Consider the following 17388-nt stretch of genomic DNA (forward strand, 5'->3'; position numbering starts at 1 on the left):
CTTTTGTACATACCGACAGTAATTAACATTTTACAATTACCTTTAATTAAAAAACAATATAACCCTAAAATACACTTGCACTGTTTTGCATAAATATTATGAATCGTTACATCCCTAGCGCCATTAAGGGTGTATCATGAGGAAGTGATTTCAGTTAAATGCCACATTGATCAGCATTTCAGTTTGTCAAGGTGTGTCAGCTTAATCAGTGAGAAACACCTGAAGTAGTGCAGGTCTTGGATGTTTACCACTCTCGTGAAACCCACGAGCATGTGTGTGGAATGCTGACAAATCAGTCATCTTAATCAGAGCGAATCTGGGATTCGAACCAACGATTATAGGATTCTGAGACGTGAAAGACGCATCTCTGACAGCGAATCGCGACGACTCAAACACCTAACGGTTGACGCTAAATCTAGATTAACTACCTGTTGACCGAATGTAGAAATTTCTTCCCACTGCTAACGCATAACCCACAAAATGGTAATTACTTTTACATCGAAAAGTGTGTAATCATGAACCAAAATAAATGACAAATAGCAAATATAATATTTTTTCATGATTTGCAGCAGGAAGAGGCGTTATTTGTTTCTCATCCAATATCGGCGAATCGTTGATCTCGTACGCACAATCCCCATTGATGTCAAGAGTTTGACAGAGAGGCCGGAGAAGCCAAGACGTGGACTGTGTGATCACTTAACTCTCTAATGTAGGGTTGACGACAGGTCACCAAATGTCCGTCTCTTAATCAATGAAAATGGTATTTCGGGTTGGGATCTGTTTATTATTACATTACCTTTCACGTGCTCCAACATTATTTTATCATAAAAACAATATACATTTATGATGGACACAATATAGGAATTGTCATGAAAATGAAATAGGCTATATATGGAACTGCTCCTGTCAATGTAACGAATGCAAATTTCATGAGGGAGAGTGTGAGACGAAACTATACCATTGTTAACGGACTACTGTAACGATACTTTATGTGTCGGTGAAAGGTAGATATTCAGTTTGCAAGTACAGTCTCATTAACTAGCTCAGTAACATACATCTTTAGGTACAATGACAAATATGTTCCTCAAAACGTACAGTTTTGTACTGTTCAATACCACAATTATTTTAGATCCATATTCCTGAGGATGTGAACAGACATGACTATTCTTAATGAAATGTTTACAATGTGATTGCTTTATGTAAAGCTATGTATTTTACGCTGCAAAATATAATCTAAAGTTGTTATATAGTTGTTTATTTTGGGTGTGGTTCCGTTCACCCAATGCACTTACCTTATCGAATAGTATTATCACCTAGCTGTATCCAATACGACACCTTGAGTCACAGATCATTGTTCAAAACAGCCAATTAATGAAGTATCGTGATGTGTTTTCACGCCGTTCGACAAAAATACGAGGACAGGTCATACAGTTTGGAAACATCATTGCAAAACGTCATGTATTGACAATAATGCCGGGAATAGTACACTCATATCGAGTGACAGACATTCAGGTTCGTCAAAGCTGCAAACTCGCAATTAATGCATGTGTGGCAGGTGACAACGGACACCCGGAGCGCCAAAGTAAGTGTAACAGGTGCTTATTATTTATTAACACCTTGCTGGTATATGTCTCCCCTGACATCTATATTCTCATCTATTAGCAGGTGGTGATAACGAGAACATTGATTCATCAGAACATGTCCACAGCCCCTCTGGGTAAGCAATACAATGGATATTAAAACTTTAGGACTGAATCAGCAACGAGTCACAGAAGTATCAAAGCCTATCTATCGACAAGGAGATCATGCACAGATACGGCATTGTTCATGGGAGTACGGTACACCCTTCAAAAGGCCCAGGCGTACCTTTATTAAACTTAGAGTGCCTACCAGAATACTTTTGATCCATTTTCAAACTTTGTGAATGTCATTGTACCCAGAGCTTGTAATATGTACTTTATCCGCTAGCATTTCCTTGAGACAGATAATACCCTTTTCAATTGCATGTATAGGGCTTGAACTAGTAACTGCGTTTTTATAATACCAGTCAATTTGTGCGAAAGTACATTCACCACATGAATCATCTGTCCACGGGATGAATTCGTTGTGTTTGTATCTTGTTTAAAGACGCATGCAGCTATATGACGACGGTCTGTAAATAATCGAATCTGGACCAGACAATCCAGTGACTGACATCATGGGCATCGATCTAAGCATTAATCTGACCATCCTGTCTTGTTATTCGGTTCATCAAGCATTTGTTGCTGGAGACTAATTCTTTCCCGGACCTTGTCGCCCTGATATAACTGGGTAGCAACATACCCGTGGCAGTGGGATTACGCCAGGTGCTTGAGCCTGCATCACCTTGTGCACTCTTCCCACACTGAGCTGATACAGACATACTGTTCAACGCGGCATCAAATACAAGTCACCAACACATACCCATCAATTGTCCATGAGTTGAGGACCCATGGAGATCCGGGATAGAATAGGTCTTCAGCAACCTTGCCGTAAAAGGTTACTATGCTTGTCATTAGAGACGACTAACGGGATCGGGTGGTCAGATTCGCTGACTTGGTTGATGCATGTCATCGATCCCAATTGTGTGGATCGATGCTCATGATGTCAAGCACTGGATTGTCTGGTCCAGACTCCATTATCTACAGACAGCCGTCATATAGCTGGAATATTGCTGAGTGCGGCGTTAAACAAACAAACAAACAAAATGATATTTTCTCAGACACGCCTGTCATACATTCATTCTTTTAATTCAATCCATCTCACGAAGCGGTTAGTCACAAGTACACACATTGTAAAACGCAGAATTTCCTTAAGTTAGATAATGGTCCAGACTCCATTATTTACAGACCGCCGTCATATAGCGGGAATATTGCTAAGTGCGGCGTAAAACAACAAACCAACCCACCAACCATGAGTTTAGACGACTTAACTTCTACAATATAGCAAACACACATTTCCTACATTTTCTAACAAAAGAAAGAGGACTAACTCGCAACTCGAACGTACTGACCATTTTGCAAAATATATTTACTCGGGGGAGATAATTAATCGTTACTTCTTGGCAGCTCCTAAGTTATTATCCTCTTATAATCTATCAATATATACTCTTTTCTCGGCTCGGGCCATTGGTTGTTAAATTGATAAACGCTGGCAAATATTGGGTGTGCCTCGTGTCGTTCCCCTTGGTGATGTAATGCGCCCTATGAACAAGGGTCGATTTTTTTCTTTAGCCTTGTGTGCCCATAGTGTATGGCATTGCTATGTCACTATGGAGCTACGTGTGGTGTTGTGACGTGTGTACATGTTGTACAGACATGTATATCAACTCAGATCTCGTCGATACCCCGTAGACATGGAACATTGATAAAAACAATACCTGAAGTGTGAGAAGTTTAACGTGGCGTTCAAGATTATTGCATTTATATAGCGATGTGCTTGCACGTGTGTGTGTGTGTGTGTGTGTGTGTGTGTGTGTGTGCTTGTAAAGGCCGTTATAACGCAGGTTTAATAGTGCCAACCCACTGAGATACCATGCCGCAGTGTAACATGGATGCCCCACTCAGACACAGTTAACTGACACCGAGCCGACCAGTCCTTGTTTTAGACCCTCCATTCTAATCGCCAGGCAGGGTAACAACAAGTACCATCTTATAATGTCTTTTGGTATGACGCGGTCGGGCATAGAACCACTGCCCTTCCGCTCTAAAGGCAGACACTCTATCCACTACACCTCGGAGGCGATCAGAATCACAACATAATATACTGAACAGCATTGAAAACGCACCACCATGAAAGTGGATGTATTTTTATCCGGGCTTAAGTCATATGAAAATATATAAGTGAATGAGTAATAAACGACGTTCTGGACGAAGCATGAAGAAGAACAGCTCGTCAAAACACATTCCTAAAGTTTTTGAGAGCGACATCGCCAATACGTAACAAATTGCGTGCACATCATGGAAAACGTCTTTTGTTTCACGGGAAGCATGCAGAATAGGGCTTTTAAAAGCCACATCACTTGTTGCATGCTTCAAGTTGGTACGTCAAGTAGAGTCGTTGCACAACGGTTTCAATGCCATCATTCAACAGTCCTCAGGCTAATGAGCAGATACCAGCATACAAGAACCACCAGAGATCGACCACGTCCGGGTCAACTACACCACGTCCGGATCGCCATATTGTTCGTCGGCATCTTCGTGATCGTACACTTTCGGCTACCAGGACTGGAGCAACCGTACAAGGCCGAGGGGGTTTGATCAGCACTGACACCGTTCGTCGACGTCTCCGCTCAGCAGGGCTACGTGCTCGACGTCCATATGTTGGACCCATACTCACTGATCGTCATCGAAATGAGTGAGTGAGTGAGTATGGTTTTACGCCGCTTTTAGCAATATTCCAGCAATATCACGGCGGGGGACACCAGAAATGGGCTTCACACATTGTACCCATGTCGGGAATCGAACCCGGGTCTTCGGCGTGACGAGCGAACGCTTTAACCACTAGGCTACCCGACCGCCCCTCATCGAAATGAACGTCTGCGTTGGGGCAAAAGGCATCGTCATTGGAGATTGCGGCATTGGCATGGTGTGCTGTTCTCTGATGAGTCCCGTTTTCATTTACAGAATGCTGACGGTCGACTGCGAGTGTGGCGTCGACGTGGGGAACGTTACCACAATGACTGCGTTGTACAGACAGATCGAAGAGGGGAGGGGGGGGGGGGGGGGGGGGGGGGGGGAGAGTGTCATGGTGTGGGGCGGCATCAGTCATAACTATCGAACAGAGCTCCATGTTTGTCGTGGAAGAGTTAATGCCCTTTACTACAGGAATAACATAATGGCAAATCACGTCATCCCATTCTTTCATCAGCACCAGGATATGCACACCTTCCAGCAAGATAATGCAAGAGCGCACACAGCACGTGTTTCAACACAGTAATTGCCAATTGAACATCTATGGGATTACCTGGGTCAACGCCTCTCACGTCGTCCGCAAGTACAGAACCTGAGAGAACTTGAAGATACACTACGTCAAGAGTGGAATGCCCCAGAACACTATTCGCAGACTTATTCGATCAATGAGAAGACGTTGCATGGCCTCTGTTGCTGCCAATAGCGGACATACCAGATATTGACTTTTCATTTTAACCCTATGTGTCTTCCTTACACTGATGACGTAAATGTAAATACTGTGTGGTATTCCTGTTTCCTTTGTCGTCTTTCTTAATAATCCGTCTATGTCTGTTCTAATTAAAATCGGTCTTTGCTCAAGTTGTTTTTGTAATATTTCAAGATTTATTGCTGGGGCGTTTTCAATGCTGTTCAGTATATGAAAGCAATTTATACGACATTTTAAAAAAATGGATTTAAGAACGTCATTCCTTATTTACTGAGAAGAAATTCGGCATTATATTTCAAGAAACACTGATGCTTTATTTTACATAGTAAACACGAATACAGTATGATTCAGTTCTGACTGGTTGGAACGAACCAAACAACATCATGCAATGAAATGTGGTAAGTGCAGCATCATCAACTTCTGTGCTAATAACTTCGTATGTTCATTCCAATGCCCAGCCTTGCCGTAAAGGGCGACTATGCTTTTCACAAGAGGCGACTAACGGGATCGGGTGGTCAGACTTGCTGACTTGGTTGATGCATGTCGACGTATCCCAATTGCGTGGATCGATGCTCATGATGTCAATCACTGGATTGTCTGGTCCAGACTCGATTATTGACAGACCGCCGTCATACAGCTATAATTTTGCTGAGTTAAACAACACACCGACCAACCAAATCCAATGCCGACTAGATAGGGAAACAATGTTGATTCCACACCACCCAGCGAGTTAGGAGTGACAATATTGACCAAACAATGCACTCAACGCTATATAACAAACATAACACGTTTCAATTGAACAATTGACCTGTCTTTGCATGTGTTTGTGACCGGTGCCTTCGTTGGGGCGGGATATAGTCGGGATCATACAATGGATTCTTCTTTAAGAAGAGATTTCGTATAATCATGGAAATGTTTTTTGTTGCTTTTATATGTATTGCAAAACATCGTTACCGTATTTTGTCTGTACGTATTTTGTCTGATAATCTTACCACCGTGGATACAAGAATATGCCAGGCGGTGTTTCTGAGACGAATCCATTATTCAATTCTATATGGGGTAGTACAAAGTCCTGAATACATGACACTTTTTATGGACAGCAGATTCTGTTGTTCTTTGTCACAACGTTTCAGAGCTACTTCTTGCTCCTTCATCATGTAAATGCTTGTACTTTTGTAAAGTCATACTGGAAAAAATATGGTCTTTGTTTATGTCTGTGTATTATTTACCCTAGTTACCTTAGTGCCATCGGACAAGGTACTCAATAGACGCACGATACAATATTGGAGGTAACATAGGATCTCAGCTCAATAAAAGAATCAGTGGCCCTGGTTCTGTAACCTTCTTCGAACATCAATATGAAAAGACAAGAAATTCAATACTCATTCTCGTCGTCTTGCCCAAACAAAACGTGCAGTGCAATCAGCAACATGGGATTACAAGGTCGCAGCCCCTGCCTTACATTCAAAATGACAACCTTGCAAAACACGATTAAAGTATTACGAACAATACGATTACACGCACGTGTAATCCTGTGCTGAGCTCAGTGGCCCTGTTGTCCTCTACCTGTGCGCGGAGCAAGTGCTGGCTGAGACTCGAGTGTAGGGCTGTTAAATCAAGAGCTGGTAGGAGATCAATACCCGCCAAATTTACGACTTAAGGTGTGACGAGTCAGAGAAGGGTATAAATCTACTTGGCGTCACAGAGGGCAGGAGAACAGTTTGTGTGTCACATAAAGAAAGTGGGTGGAAGGGTGGGTGGGTGAGTGGGTGTGTGAGTGAGTGAGTGAGTGAGTGAGTGAGTGAGTGGGTGGACGAGTGAGTGGGGTTTTGGGTGAGCGGATGGACGATTGAGTGATCGACAGAGGAACAAGCGGGCTTTTTGGGTGGATACAGTGAATACTCGTAAACTCGAAGTCCTCGGGGTCAAAGAAAGTACATTAAGTTATCCATAGTTCGAAATAAGCAGAGTACAGATAATGGCTCACAGTGCCGATAAGGGATCATAACCTGTCATTTATCCTCTCTTCGATGATTGCTCAGTCTGTCGCTGGAGCAAATAAGAAGACTTCAACAGCGATCTATGTTGAAAGCCTTATGTGTGATATAACATATATCACATTAGGTTAACTGTTGAACGTTGAAATACGCTGTGTTGTATCCGATATAATTCTACTGCTATTACGTGGGAGACATGTTGGGTTAGGCCGGATGTTGGGTTAGGCTGAATGCGACTCCCTTAAAAGCCTGCAATGCATAACTTGTCCAGGTATTGGTTCGTCGATCATATATGCATATAACGCCCTAAAGGATGTGACGCCCTGAAGGGTGTAACGCCCTGAAGGATGTAACGCCCTGAAGGATGTAACGCCCTAAAGGATGTAACGCCCTGAAGGGTATAACGCCCTGAAGGAAGTAACGCCCCAAAGGACGTAACGCCCTGAAGGGTGTAACGCCCTGAAGGATGTAACGCCCTGAAGGATGTAACGCCCTGAAGGATGTAACGCCCTAAAGGATGTAACGCCCTGAAGGATGTAAGGCCCTGAAGGATGTAACACCCCAAAGGATGTAACGCTGTGAAGGATGTAACGCTGTGAAGGATGTAACGCCCCAAAAGATGTAACGCCCTGAAGGATGTAACGCCCCAAAGGATGTAACGCCCTGAAGGATGTAACGCCCTGAGGGATGTAACGCCCTAAAGGATGTAACGACCTGAATGATGTAGCGCCCCAAAGGATGTAACGCCCTGAAGGATGCAACGCCCCAAAGGATGTAACGCCCTAAAGGATGCAACGCCCCAAAGAATGTAACGCCCTAAAGGATGTAACGCCCCAAAAGATGTAAAGCCCAAAAGGATGTAACGCCCAAAAAGATGTAACGCCCTGAAGGATGTAACGCCCCAAAGAATGCAACGCCCTGAAGGATGTAACGCCCTAAAGGATGTAATGCCATAAAAGATTGGTTTGCATGTTGCTGTTTGATGTTAAATGCGGTTTAATATAATGCTTCGATATATTTCCCGTGTGGTTGATGTTTCAGCATGTTACCATGCTTGAAATATAATGTTCGTGTGGTTTAACATAATGTTTAAAATACTTTGTCCGCATGGGTTACAATAATGCTTTAGGGGTTGTTTATACACAAACCGTTTTTATATATGCCAGAGAAAAATAATTAAACCATTGTTTTCTTTAACATTTTTAACATATAAACGTACTTGAAATTATGTATTCATTTAACATTTGCAAAATGAAAGATCTTGTATTACTGTAAATCGGCATATTTTGACCAAAGGCAAGGATCATTCGTAAACAATGCGGTGCAAAACAATATTATTATATTAGGTACAATTGTACTAGAAAGGTATGTCAACAGCAATGTTCGTCATATTAAGCACAATACATTACTGACTACGCTGTAAGCCAGATGTGCTATTACTAGAGTATTTCTACAGAATTACAATGCCAGCAAGCCAGAAGCTTTGTATCCTGTACAATTGTTGAGAAAGTGAAAGGCAAGTATGTGCCATTTGATCCCCGAGAAGGCCTGGCAAGGGCTATTTATCTCGATAATGTCGCTGTCATGTTATGCGGGATCTTGTACAATGCATCCAGGTCTGACGTTTGTCACCTTGCCACCTTGCCACCTTGCCACCTTGCCACATGGCATGTAGGTAGATTGGGGTAGAGCTGTACCAATTGGAATCATGTCTACTCACAGTAATGACGTACGGAGGGTAGAAGACAGACGGACATGCACAGACGGACATGCACAGACGGACATTTAATCAAACACGTATAAAACGTCAACGCCAGAGAATAACAAGCCTCGAATATTTGCTCAAACAGATCCATTGGGAGCAAAAGGCACAATAGCGGTGAACATTATATAAATGATCACTGAGGGTCAGCGATGACACCAGGTTTTCGCAAAAAGGGTAAACATGTTCTGCCCTATCGATACCAGAAAGGTCATCTGCCAATACTACTAAAAATGATATGACGGATATACCAATGTGCATGCTGAGATATATCTATGTATTATGGGTTTCCGTACATACATATACATTATCTGAAAGTAAGCCAAAATTCTATAGTTCATGACTATGAGTAGATTCCATGAGCTTTGGTTAATAATATGCTTAACACGATGAATTAACTGATATAACTGAAGTGTGGTTCCGTTGAAATACTAGCCTTCTCGTGACAATCAGTAGCTGAAATATCCTGAAATAACAACAGGCTGCAACTTTAACAGATTATATGCAAATCTGTGTACTTCGAGTTACGTCTATAACAAACCATATGAAAGATAACAATTTATCTGACTGCATCCGTTTTAATCACAACTGTTTAATTCATGTGCCATCAAGAAATATTTAGTACAACGGCACGCATCTATTCACATCGAAATACGGTGCCTGAAATTAGACAATGGTCCCCTAAAATTGCATCGTATCATGTATCATATCACGACAGTAATATCGAGATTGGCATGATATAAGTGTATTATCACAGCCCTACCCCTAGGTCAGTATAACAAGGGACCCATGACCTACAGCTCTGGTATGTTATCGTTATATTCCACAACAATGCTGTACATTGTGCCCAGGATATCAACTGTCAGTGAGGGTGCTATTGTTATCAGCACAGCTAGCGCCGTGACCAGCGAACACTAAAGGAGATAGCCGGCAATACTGAACAAACATTGGTTTTGATATAATATCCTACAATGTCACAGAATTACACGTAATCGCGATACATATGTAGGAGGTATTGTGATAGAATCTGTCTTGTCAACATGGAAAAGAAAATCATCAAATATATGTAATATATATAAATCACCGTTTAGTTGATGTAGGTTTATGTAAAGGTTGAAATATATTCTTAATATCAATAAATCGTTGATGAATCCTTCATAATTTGATGTATCTTCCGGTCCACACAGCTGCTGAGTTTCATATTGGACGAATGCAAGGAGTGAGTGAGTTGGTATTATTTTACGCCGCTTTTAGCAATATTCCAGCAATATCACGGCGGGGGACACCAGAAATGTGCTTCACACATTGAACCCATGTTGGGGAATCGAACCCGGGTCTTTGGTGTGACGAGCGAACGCTTTAACCAGTAGGCTACCCAACCGCCCCGCAATGCAAGTATTCCGCAAGTGCATATGCGCTGTACAATATGCAACCGCAGCAATTAAATGATGCACATTATATACTAAACTCTGCATCTTTGCTGCCATAATATATTAATGAATTCTAACCATGCATTAAACATGCTCCAGATAAGCTGCGTGTCTGCGTAAAATCCGTATTGATGATAATTACCAAATTAATTTTGAGTTGCTTGTGGCCATAAATCCGCATAAATGATTTTAAAAAACCCCAAAACAAATAGCTCTACAACGCTGCATAATTAACCAATGGCCCTTTCAGCTTGCGTGCCTGTATTCCCTTATAGATCCTTTTTTACTGGTCGAATGCAGGTATCACATTCATGGACTACACTGCAGCGAAAAATGCACAAAGACGTCTTGCTGAGCGTAACATATATCGTGTTATGAGCTTATGTCATATGTTACACACTGAGGGCAGCAGATGAACAGATACAAATTAGAAGTCTTCTGAAACAGCATTTCAAGCAGAATTGCTTGGAATATATCGTTGGTTTAAATACCCAAATAGACCGACCCAAGGAAGCCAAAATATATTGAATACCGAGATGAAAATATCAATACCCAATGTGAATGTTTATATGTGCGTATTTATTCAATGAGCCCAAACAGTACCTGGATCACTGCATGCATGGTACATAACAACAGAGTGCCCGTGTAATCCAATCTACGTTAAGTACTTCTCTCCTGGGTTCCTTTAAACGTTAGTGTTATCGTCTTTACATTCTATCCACAGTTGCCATGTATAGATCCTGACAATACAGAGTACTGTTGCATACTAATATATGAGACACTGTGTACAGAAGAAAATCCCCTTACTCCTGACTTACATATAGCGATGAGCCGTTGTCAAACACACAATGGGCATACGCAGGATGTAAATCCTTGTTTATATTTATAGGCATAATTAGTGTCACAACCAAAATTTAGAACTGCACTTAAATTATTCACAACAATGTTTCCTATTTACATTGGTTAAGGACGCAGCAAGAGCCTCCTCGGTGAACTTAAACGTCACATAAAGAGCTGGAAATGTGTATGTGAAGTTGCCATGGCAGACAGGCCCATACACCTGACCTTGCCATCTCGTATTCAGTGTATGAAAACAAAATAGTTTCATAGTCTTAAGTAAACAATGACTGGCATATAGCACCGTCTTAGTTACTACCTTCTGTAACAAATCATACCAAACGAGCGTGAAAACGATCCACATAAACCCTTACTTTTTTGCACTGTATTCATGAAGCGAACACAACTGAGAGGGCCACCATTAGGTATTCTAGCAGAGGCTGTGGCCTTCGGTTACAACAAAAAATAAATCGTTCATTCCCTTGCCATATGTTCTGAAAATAATACATCGCCATAATTTTATAACGCATGCTTGTAAGATATATGTTTTGTTTTACAATTGCACTAAATATAAAATGTCAACGCCAGAGAATATTGGTCTTGATTATCTGCCCAAACAGATTCCATTGGTCGCAAAAGTCAAAATGGCAGTGAAAATTATATGAAAAAATCATTGAAAATCAGTGATGACACCAGGTGTTTGCGAAGAGGGTGAGCATGTCCTGCACCACCGGCAGCACCCGCCACTCATACAATGTGCATAACAAAGTAAGTGTGTTTTGTTGCCTGGCTCCTCCTTTGAGGGGAAACAATTTTATGTCTTTAACACCTGACGGAAGTAAAGTTTGCCGCAAACAAAAATGCCAGCTCCTAGAAGGAGTACTAAATGGTCGATCCTTAAATCAATCACAAATTCTACTTACCTTGTTACACGTCCCTTGGATCTGACCCATAACACCTCCTCAGTTCGGGTAGTAATTATAACTAGTAAAACCACCTGCCTATACGCACTGTGTATCATGTCACAATACCACCACGGAGAAATGAAATACAATCCTATTTCATTGCAGGTTTGTACATATGATTAAGGAACGAGTGAGATACCTTGCCAGAAATACCTAACGACCCCCTAATCTTGTCTTTATCAAAGCGTGTCAACAATCGGGACCTCCCGTCCAACTCCACAAGTCTACTTGTACGACTCATGGCAAACGCCTTCATAAATGAAATGACTGCTCACAGAACAACACACATATACCCTGACCGACTACTCTTCCTTGACTTGGATAGCCAAGGCTATAGACGCATACCATGTGTAAAGAATATGGATACAAAGTGTAAATGGACGTATTCACGGAGTAGCTATAGTGGCAATACAGCACAGAAACGACCTTTCGTGTTAGAAATGAATAGGGCAAAGAGACCAACCTTGCCTTACTCAAGTAGAAATTTCACTTTCGTTACTCCCATAATACCCGGTGAACTTTAAATAGGCAATAAACCTACCTGTTAATATACTTGTGATTCGTAGGTCTTATAAAAGACATTAAGAGTACTAAAGAGTATTCTAACATCACCGCATATGGCATCACAACGATTTCTTAAAGGGGGGTTCAAATCTTGAAATGGTACAATACTGTATTTCCAAAGACTTATTGGTATTCATTATCAGGTCCGAATAAACCTTTCTATCCCAGTCTGAATGGCGTTCGACAGTGTTGACCTGACTTTGTGTATCTGGACTCTTAATCGCGAAACGACGGAAAATAGGCATGACTTTTTTTGAGCAGCGATGTCTAGGACTATATTTATTCACTGGATGTTACCATCCAACACACTGTATTGTGTAAACAAATCCGCATTTCTTGCAAGGTGGTACTTATGTTTTGGTCGACAGCATAGCTATGTCAATTAAAGCCCTGTATGGATTCCGGGATAGAAACGATCCCCAGTAGCCAATGCTTGTCGTAGAAGTATCCACAGAGAATGGGTGGTTTCAATGTGTAACCCGTGTTATATTGCACCGATGGCTTGGGTCGTTCCTTTTGCTATGCGATGGGATGGCTTTGTGGTTAAAGCGTTCGCTGGTCATGCCGAAGGTCCAGGTTCGATTCCCCACATTGGTACAATGTGTGAAGCCCATTTTCTGGTGTCCCCCGTCGTGATATATATTAATCGATATTCCTGAAAAATGCTAAAAGCGGCGTCAAACCACACTCACTTTTGCTATCGACCCGAACCACTGGTTTGTCCGGCCACACTTGGGTATTAAGTGTTTGCCGTGATATGTCGCGAATACTGCACACTACATCGTAAAACAACATTCAATCAATGCCATGTCATCTACACTGCCACTGTACGGTTTGAGGTATCACAAGTCGTGTCTAATCACTTTGATATTGAATATGTGTCAACAATGACATAGCCTAATCAAGCGTGTAGGGCATGCAGGATTTATCCATTAGGTTCCATAAACCTCCTACTCCCAGCTGTCGTAATTAAATGTTTTGTAAACACAATGTGTGCTCTGAGCATGTATACCGGATGATGTTTAAACTAATGACCACTCAACCTGCGTGTGCTAAATGATATATCCACACACGTATAACATGTATATGTGTTAAAAGGCTTATCAGCAGGTCTTATCGTTTCTGGTCAATAAAATCTTTACCGTTATATTGGCACACCATTCAATGTTTATGTGCTTTGGCTGTAGCTCCTTGGTACGTATATGCCATATTTTCTCGGTTGAAGTATACGTACTCCGCCATCACACTACACTGAGTAAGTAGCTCTCTGCTTAATGGTATGCCTTACTTGACTAACGCCCCTTGTGGATTCCATGTCAGAGTGAGTGGCGGTCGGGTAGCCCAGTGATTAAAGCGTTCGCTCGTCACGCCGATGATCCGGGTTCGATTCCCGACATGGGTACAATGTGTGAAGCCCATTTCTTGTGTCCACCGCCATGGTATTACTGAAATATTGCTAAAAGCGGTGTAAAATCATACTCTCTCACTCACACATGTCAGAGTAGGTCCCAGCAACTAAATGGATCGGGTGGTCAGGCATGGTGACTTAGTTTATTGCGTGTCATCGTATCCTTATAACGTTGAACGTTGCACATAATACCAATCACTGATTTATCTGGTCGGGATTATATTCTTTTAAGTCAGCCGTCCTACCTGGCATGGACTATTGCTGAGTACGACGGTTAAAAAAACGAGCAAATAGACGGGCTTGATTTGCCTGTTTGGTTAACTTCCTGAAGGGACATTTCAAGCAATAATAGACTTATACATTGCTTGATGTATAGAGTGGTAGGGTCTTGTTGGTTTTCAGCCCGAAAAAGCTGCATCTAATCCTGTCCATCAAGAGGGCCTTTCAGAGTGAACGAGTGAGTATGGTTTACCCATGTCGGTTATCGAACCCGGGTCTTCGGCGTGACGAGCGAACGCTTTAACCACTAGGCTACCCGACCACCCCAGGGCCTTTCGGAATGCATGGTTCCATCCTTGCATTTCATTTTCCTATGAAAGGATTATCTCATCAGGATTATCATCTCAAGATCTGAACAGTAAAATCAGACTTTCTGGACCCCCGCATCACTTCAATTATATGGTAATTAGGTCTAAAGTTGTTGTTGCTCCGATTACGCATCGACACATAGAACATCAGTAAAATTATTTTTCATTGAGTGCATACCAATTATGAATCGAATCGGTTTTAAGGTTGTATTTTGAAAATAATGTTTGTTAAAAAGTTAGTTTGTCAACCAATCGACACACATGGATTTGAAATCCATGTAATCGGATTGACAACATGAAGTCATTCATATCTGTTAAGCCTCAGGATTTGTTCAGTTCACCGATTCTTCAAACAGTTACCTAACACGAATGTTTAGTGATGACGACCAGTATCTAAGTGCTGAAGCATTAGATCATTATCGATATCGTAGCGTTAGATCATGTATCGATATCTCAGCGTTGGATAAATTATCGATATCGCATCGCGTACACTGTACGTCAAAAAAGGACAATTTTCCGTATGAAAATAAAATGTAAAATTGTAGTCTATCACATTATTACGGCATTAAACAGTAACAGTAATGTTAATGTCTTTAACATACCATTGATCCCATACCATATACATACCATTGATTCAAGTTACAACTTTTGATGTATGGAAAATCTTAAAGCGATCTTACTATCGCGATACATTTCGTATCGTGACAAAATGTATCCTACAGCCCTATACAAAATCCTTCATTACAATTCCATGTAATGGTGTTAACAAAACGTGCTCGGCGTACTCAATAATGTACTCATTAACGTCAATTTGAACTATTCAGCTGAATTCGTGCTGAAAAGAAAAGCTGCTTGAAGTTATCCGTCACAACTAACCACAAGTTAATGCGGATAAATCTATCACCGTCAAATCCCCTATGATTAGGAATTAGTAACCTACCTGTGGTACACGTCTTAACGCTGATACACATATCAGATTAATCAGAAATAAAGCACTAAGCTACTCAGATAATGTCTTGGCTTCCGACCCAAATCTGTTGATATGACATGTGTGTGGACGGGGTTAGTGACTGTGGATCAAAGTTTGACAGAAAGGGGTTTAGAACCTGGTTATCTGGCGAGTAAATGGACTCTGGAAACTGGAAACTGGAAATTGTGATTTATGTACAGAGTACGTGAATGTTCTTAATATTTTTTTCCATTTTTACTCCATAGCGATACATCACTGAGCTTGGGTCAAAAGTTAATAACATGATCAACGATCCACACAATGAGATCGAAATACCAATACACCCCGCTACATCAGGGTGATCCAGATATGGAGTCAAGGTGGTCCGGACCACCCCATTTTGAAAACCACATGTAGTATGTTGTAGGCAGTAAAATTGACAGAGAGAGGATTTTGATATTTCGGACCCCTCCCTTTAAAAATGGTAGATTCGCCCTTGTACAGTGTTAAAACCTGTTTATTGACTGTGTTTTATAATTATCGAAAATAGCCCCCACACAAACAAACCGATACAACTGAAACACGTTTCCAGTGAAATAAATGTTTATACAAAGACGGGAGATAAATATAAGCGTCAACATCTTGTCCATAATCTCAGAAATCTCTGCTAAAGCAGTGTCGACTAACCATTTGGACAAATTCATGCACATGCGTTAATGAATCACTATCAAATGGTTATCCTACCAGGTGTTTGCGAAAGGTGACCACTTGTCAGAACTACCAATTACCACAGTTCTGAAATAATTCATCAAAAATCCATTTTGACCAATGAGTCAAACTGAATATGAAACCGTTTACGATGAACAAATGCTGTTGACGTATTCAAATTCATCACCTGAGGTTAACTTCAACTGTTTGAATCAGCCTTCACGCCATGTCGTGAAATGAGAATCAGTTGTCTCTTTGTCAACCAAATGCAAATATCATGTTTTCAAAATAAACAAATAGAACAACCCTATCGTTTGCATATACACACCTCTCGTATTGCTCCCTGTTTATACTACTAATGCCCTGACATAATCAGTGAAAAATATACTTACAACAGACCAACGAGTCAACCCGTCTCATGTCCGGGTGTAAAAGCAGACGACATTTCTGTTGAGAATATGCTCGCGTATTTCCAACCCGTCAAACCACTACCGCGATAAACAATCTTACTCTGCTCCACGAAACGGGCGACAGGCATCAACACTGGCCGATCTTCCGCCCGACTGGTCGTCAATAAATGCCGGATCAAGTCAACCCCACATGGCCGTAACGAGCAGGCCCGGCAACGACAAGGGGGGTAACTCGTACTGACAACAATGTCGTAATGAAGGTTGTGTGAAGTTATGCATCGGCATGATCGATACAAGCACTCTGTTGAATGGGGTTGTTTTTATTTGTGATTTTATGGATTAAGTGGGTCTATTGTTAGGGGAGAGTATTGAGATTTGTTTGAGTGCTCAATCTAGTGCGTTTCTGCCTTTCTACTTAAGAAATCTATTAATGTTGTGATTAAACAGCATTCAGTCTTCACCAATTACATCGTCATTAAAGGGACACCCCTGACTACATCATATGGCTGTATTAAGCTACAGTAATTTAAAAATAATGATGATGATGATGATGATGATGATGATGATGATGATGATGAGTGCCCTCTGTCAATTATAAGCCCATGCTATATCACCGGTATACGACTGGAATATTG

General features: G+C 41.3%; 1 protein-coding gene across 2 annotated transcripts in view; it reads right to left on the minus strand.

Annotated features, from left to right (window-relative positions):
* LOC124141437 overlaps positions 1–16958 on the minus strand; it is a 33891-nt gene extending 16933 nt beyond the window's left edge. The window contains exon 1 of one of the 2 annotated variants that reach the window (XM_046509451.2): positions 16736–16958. The gene's annotated coding sequence lies outside the window, so the exon portion shown is untranslated. Of the gene's footprint in view, positions 1–12085; positions 12352–16735 lie in introns of those variants that run through there. The other variant, XM_046509453.2, reaches the window with a different exon arrangement.
* Positions 16959–17388: the final 430 nt, after the last annotated feature.

This window comes from Haliotis rufescens, unplaced genomic scaffold (genome assembly GCF_023055435.1).
Source record: "Haliotis rufescens isolate VD_foot unplaced genomic scaffold, xgHalRufe1.0.p SCAF_26, whole genome shotgun sequence".
Classification (NCBI taxonomy): domain Eukaryota; kingdom Metazoa; phylum Mollusca; class Gastropoda; order Lepetellida; family Haliotidae; genus Haliotis; species Haliotis rufescens.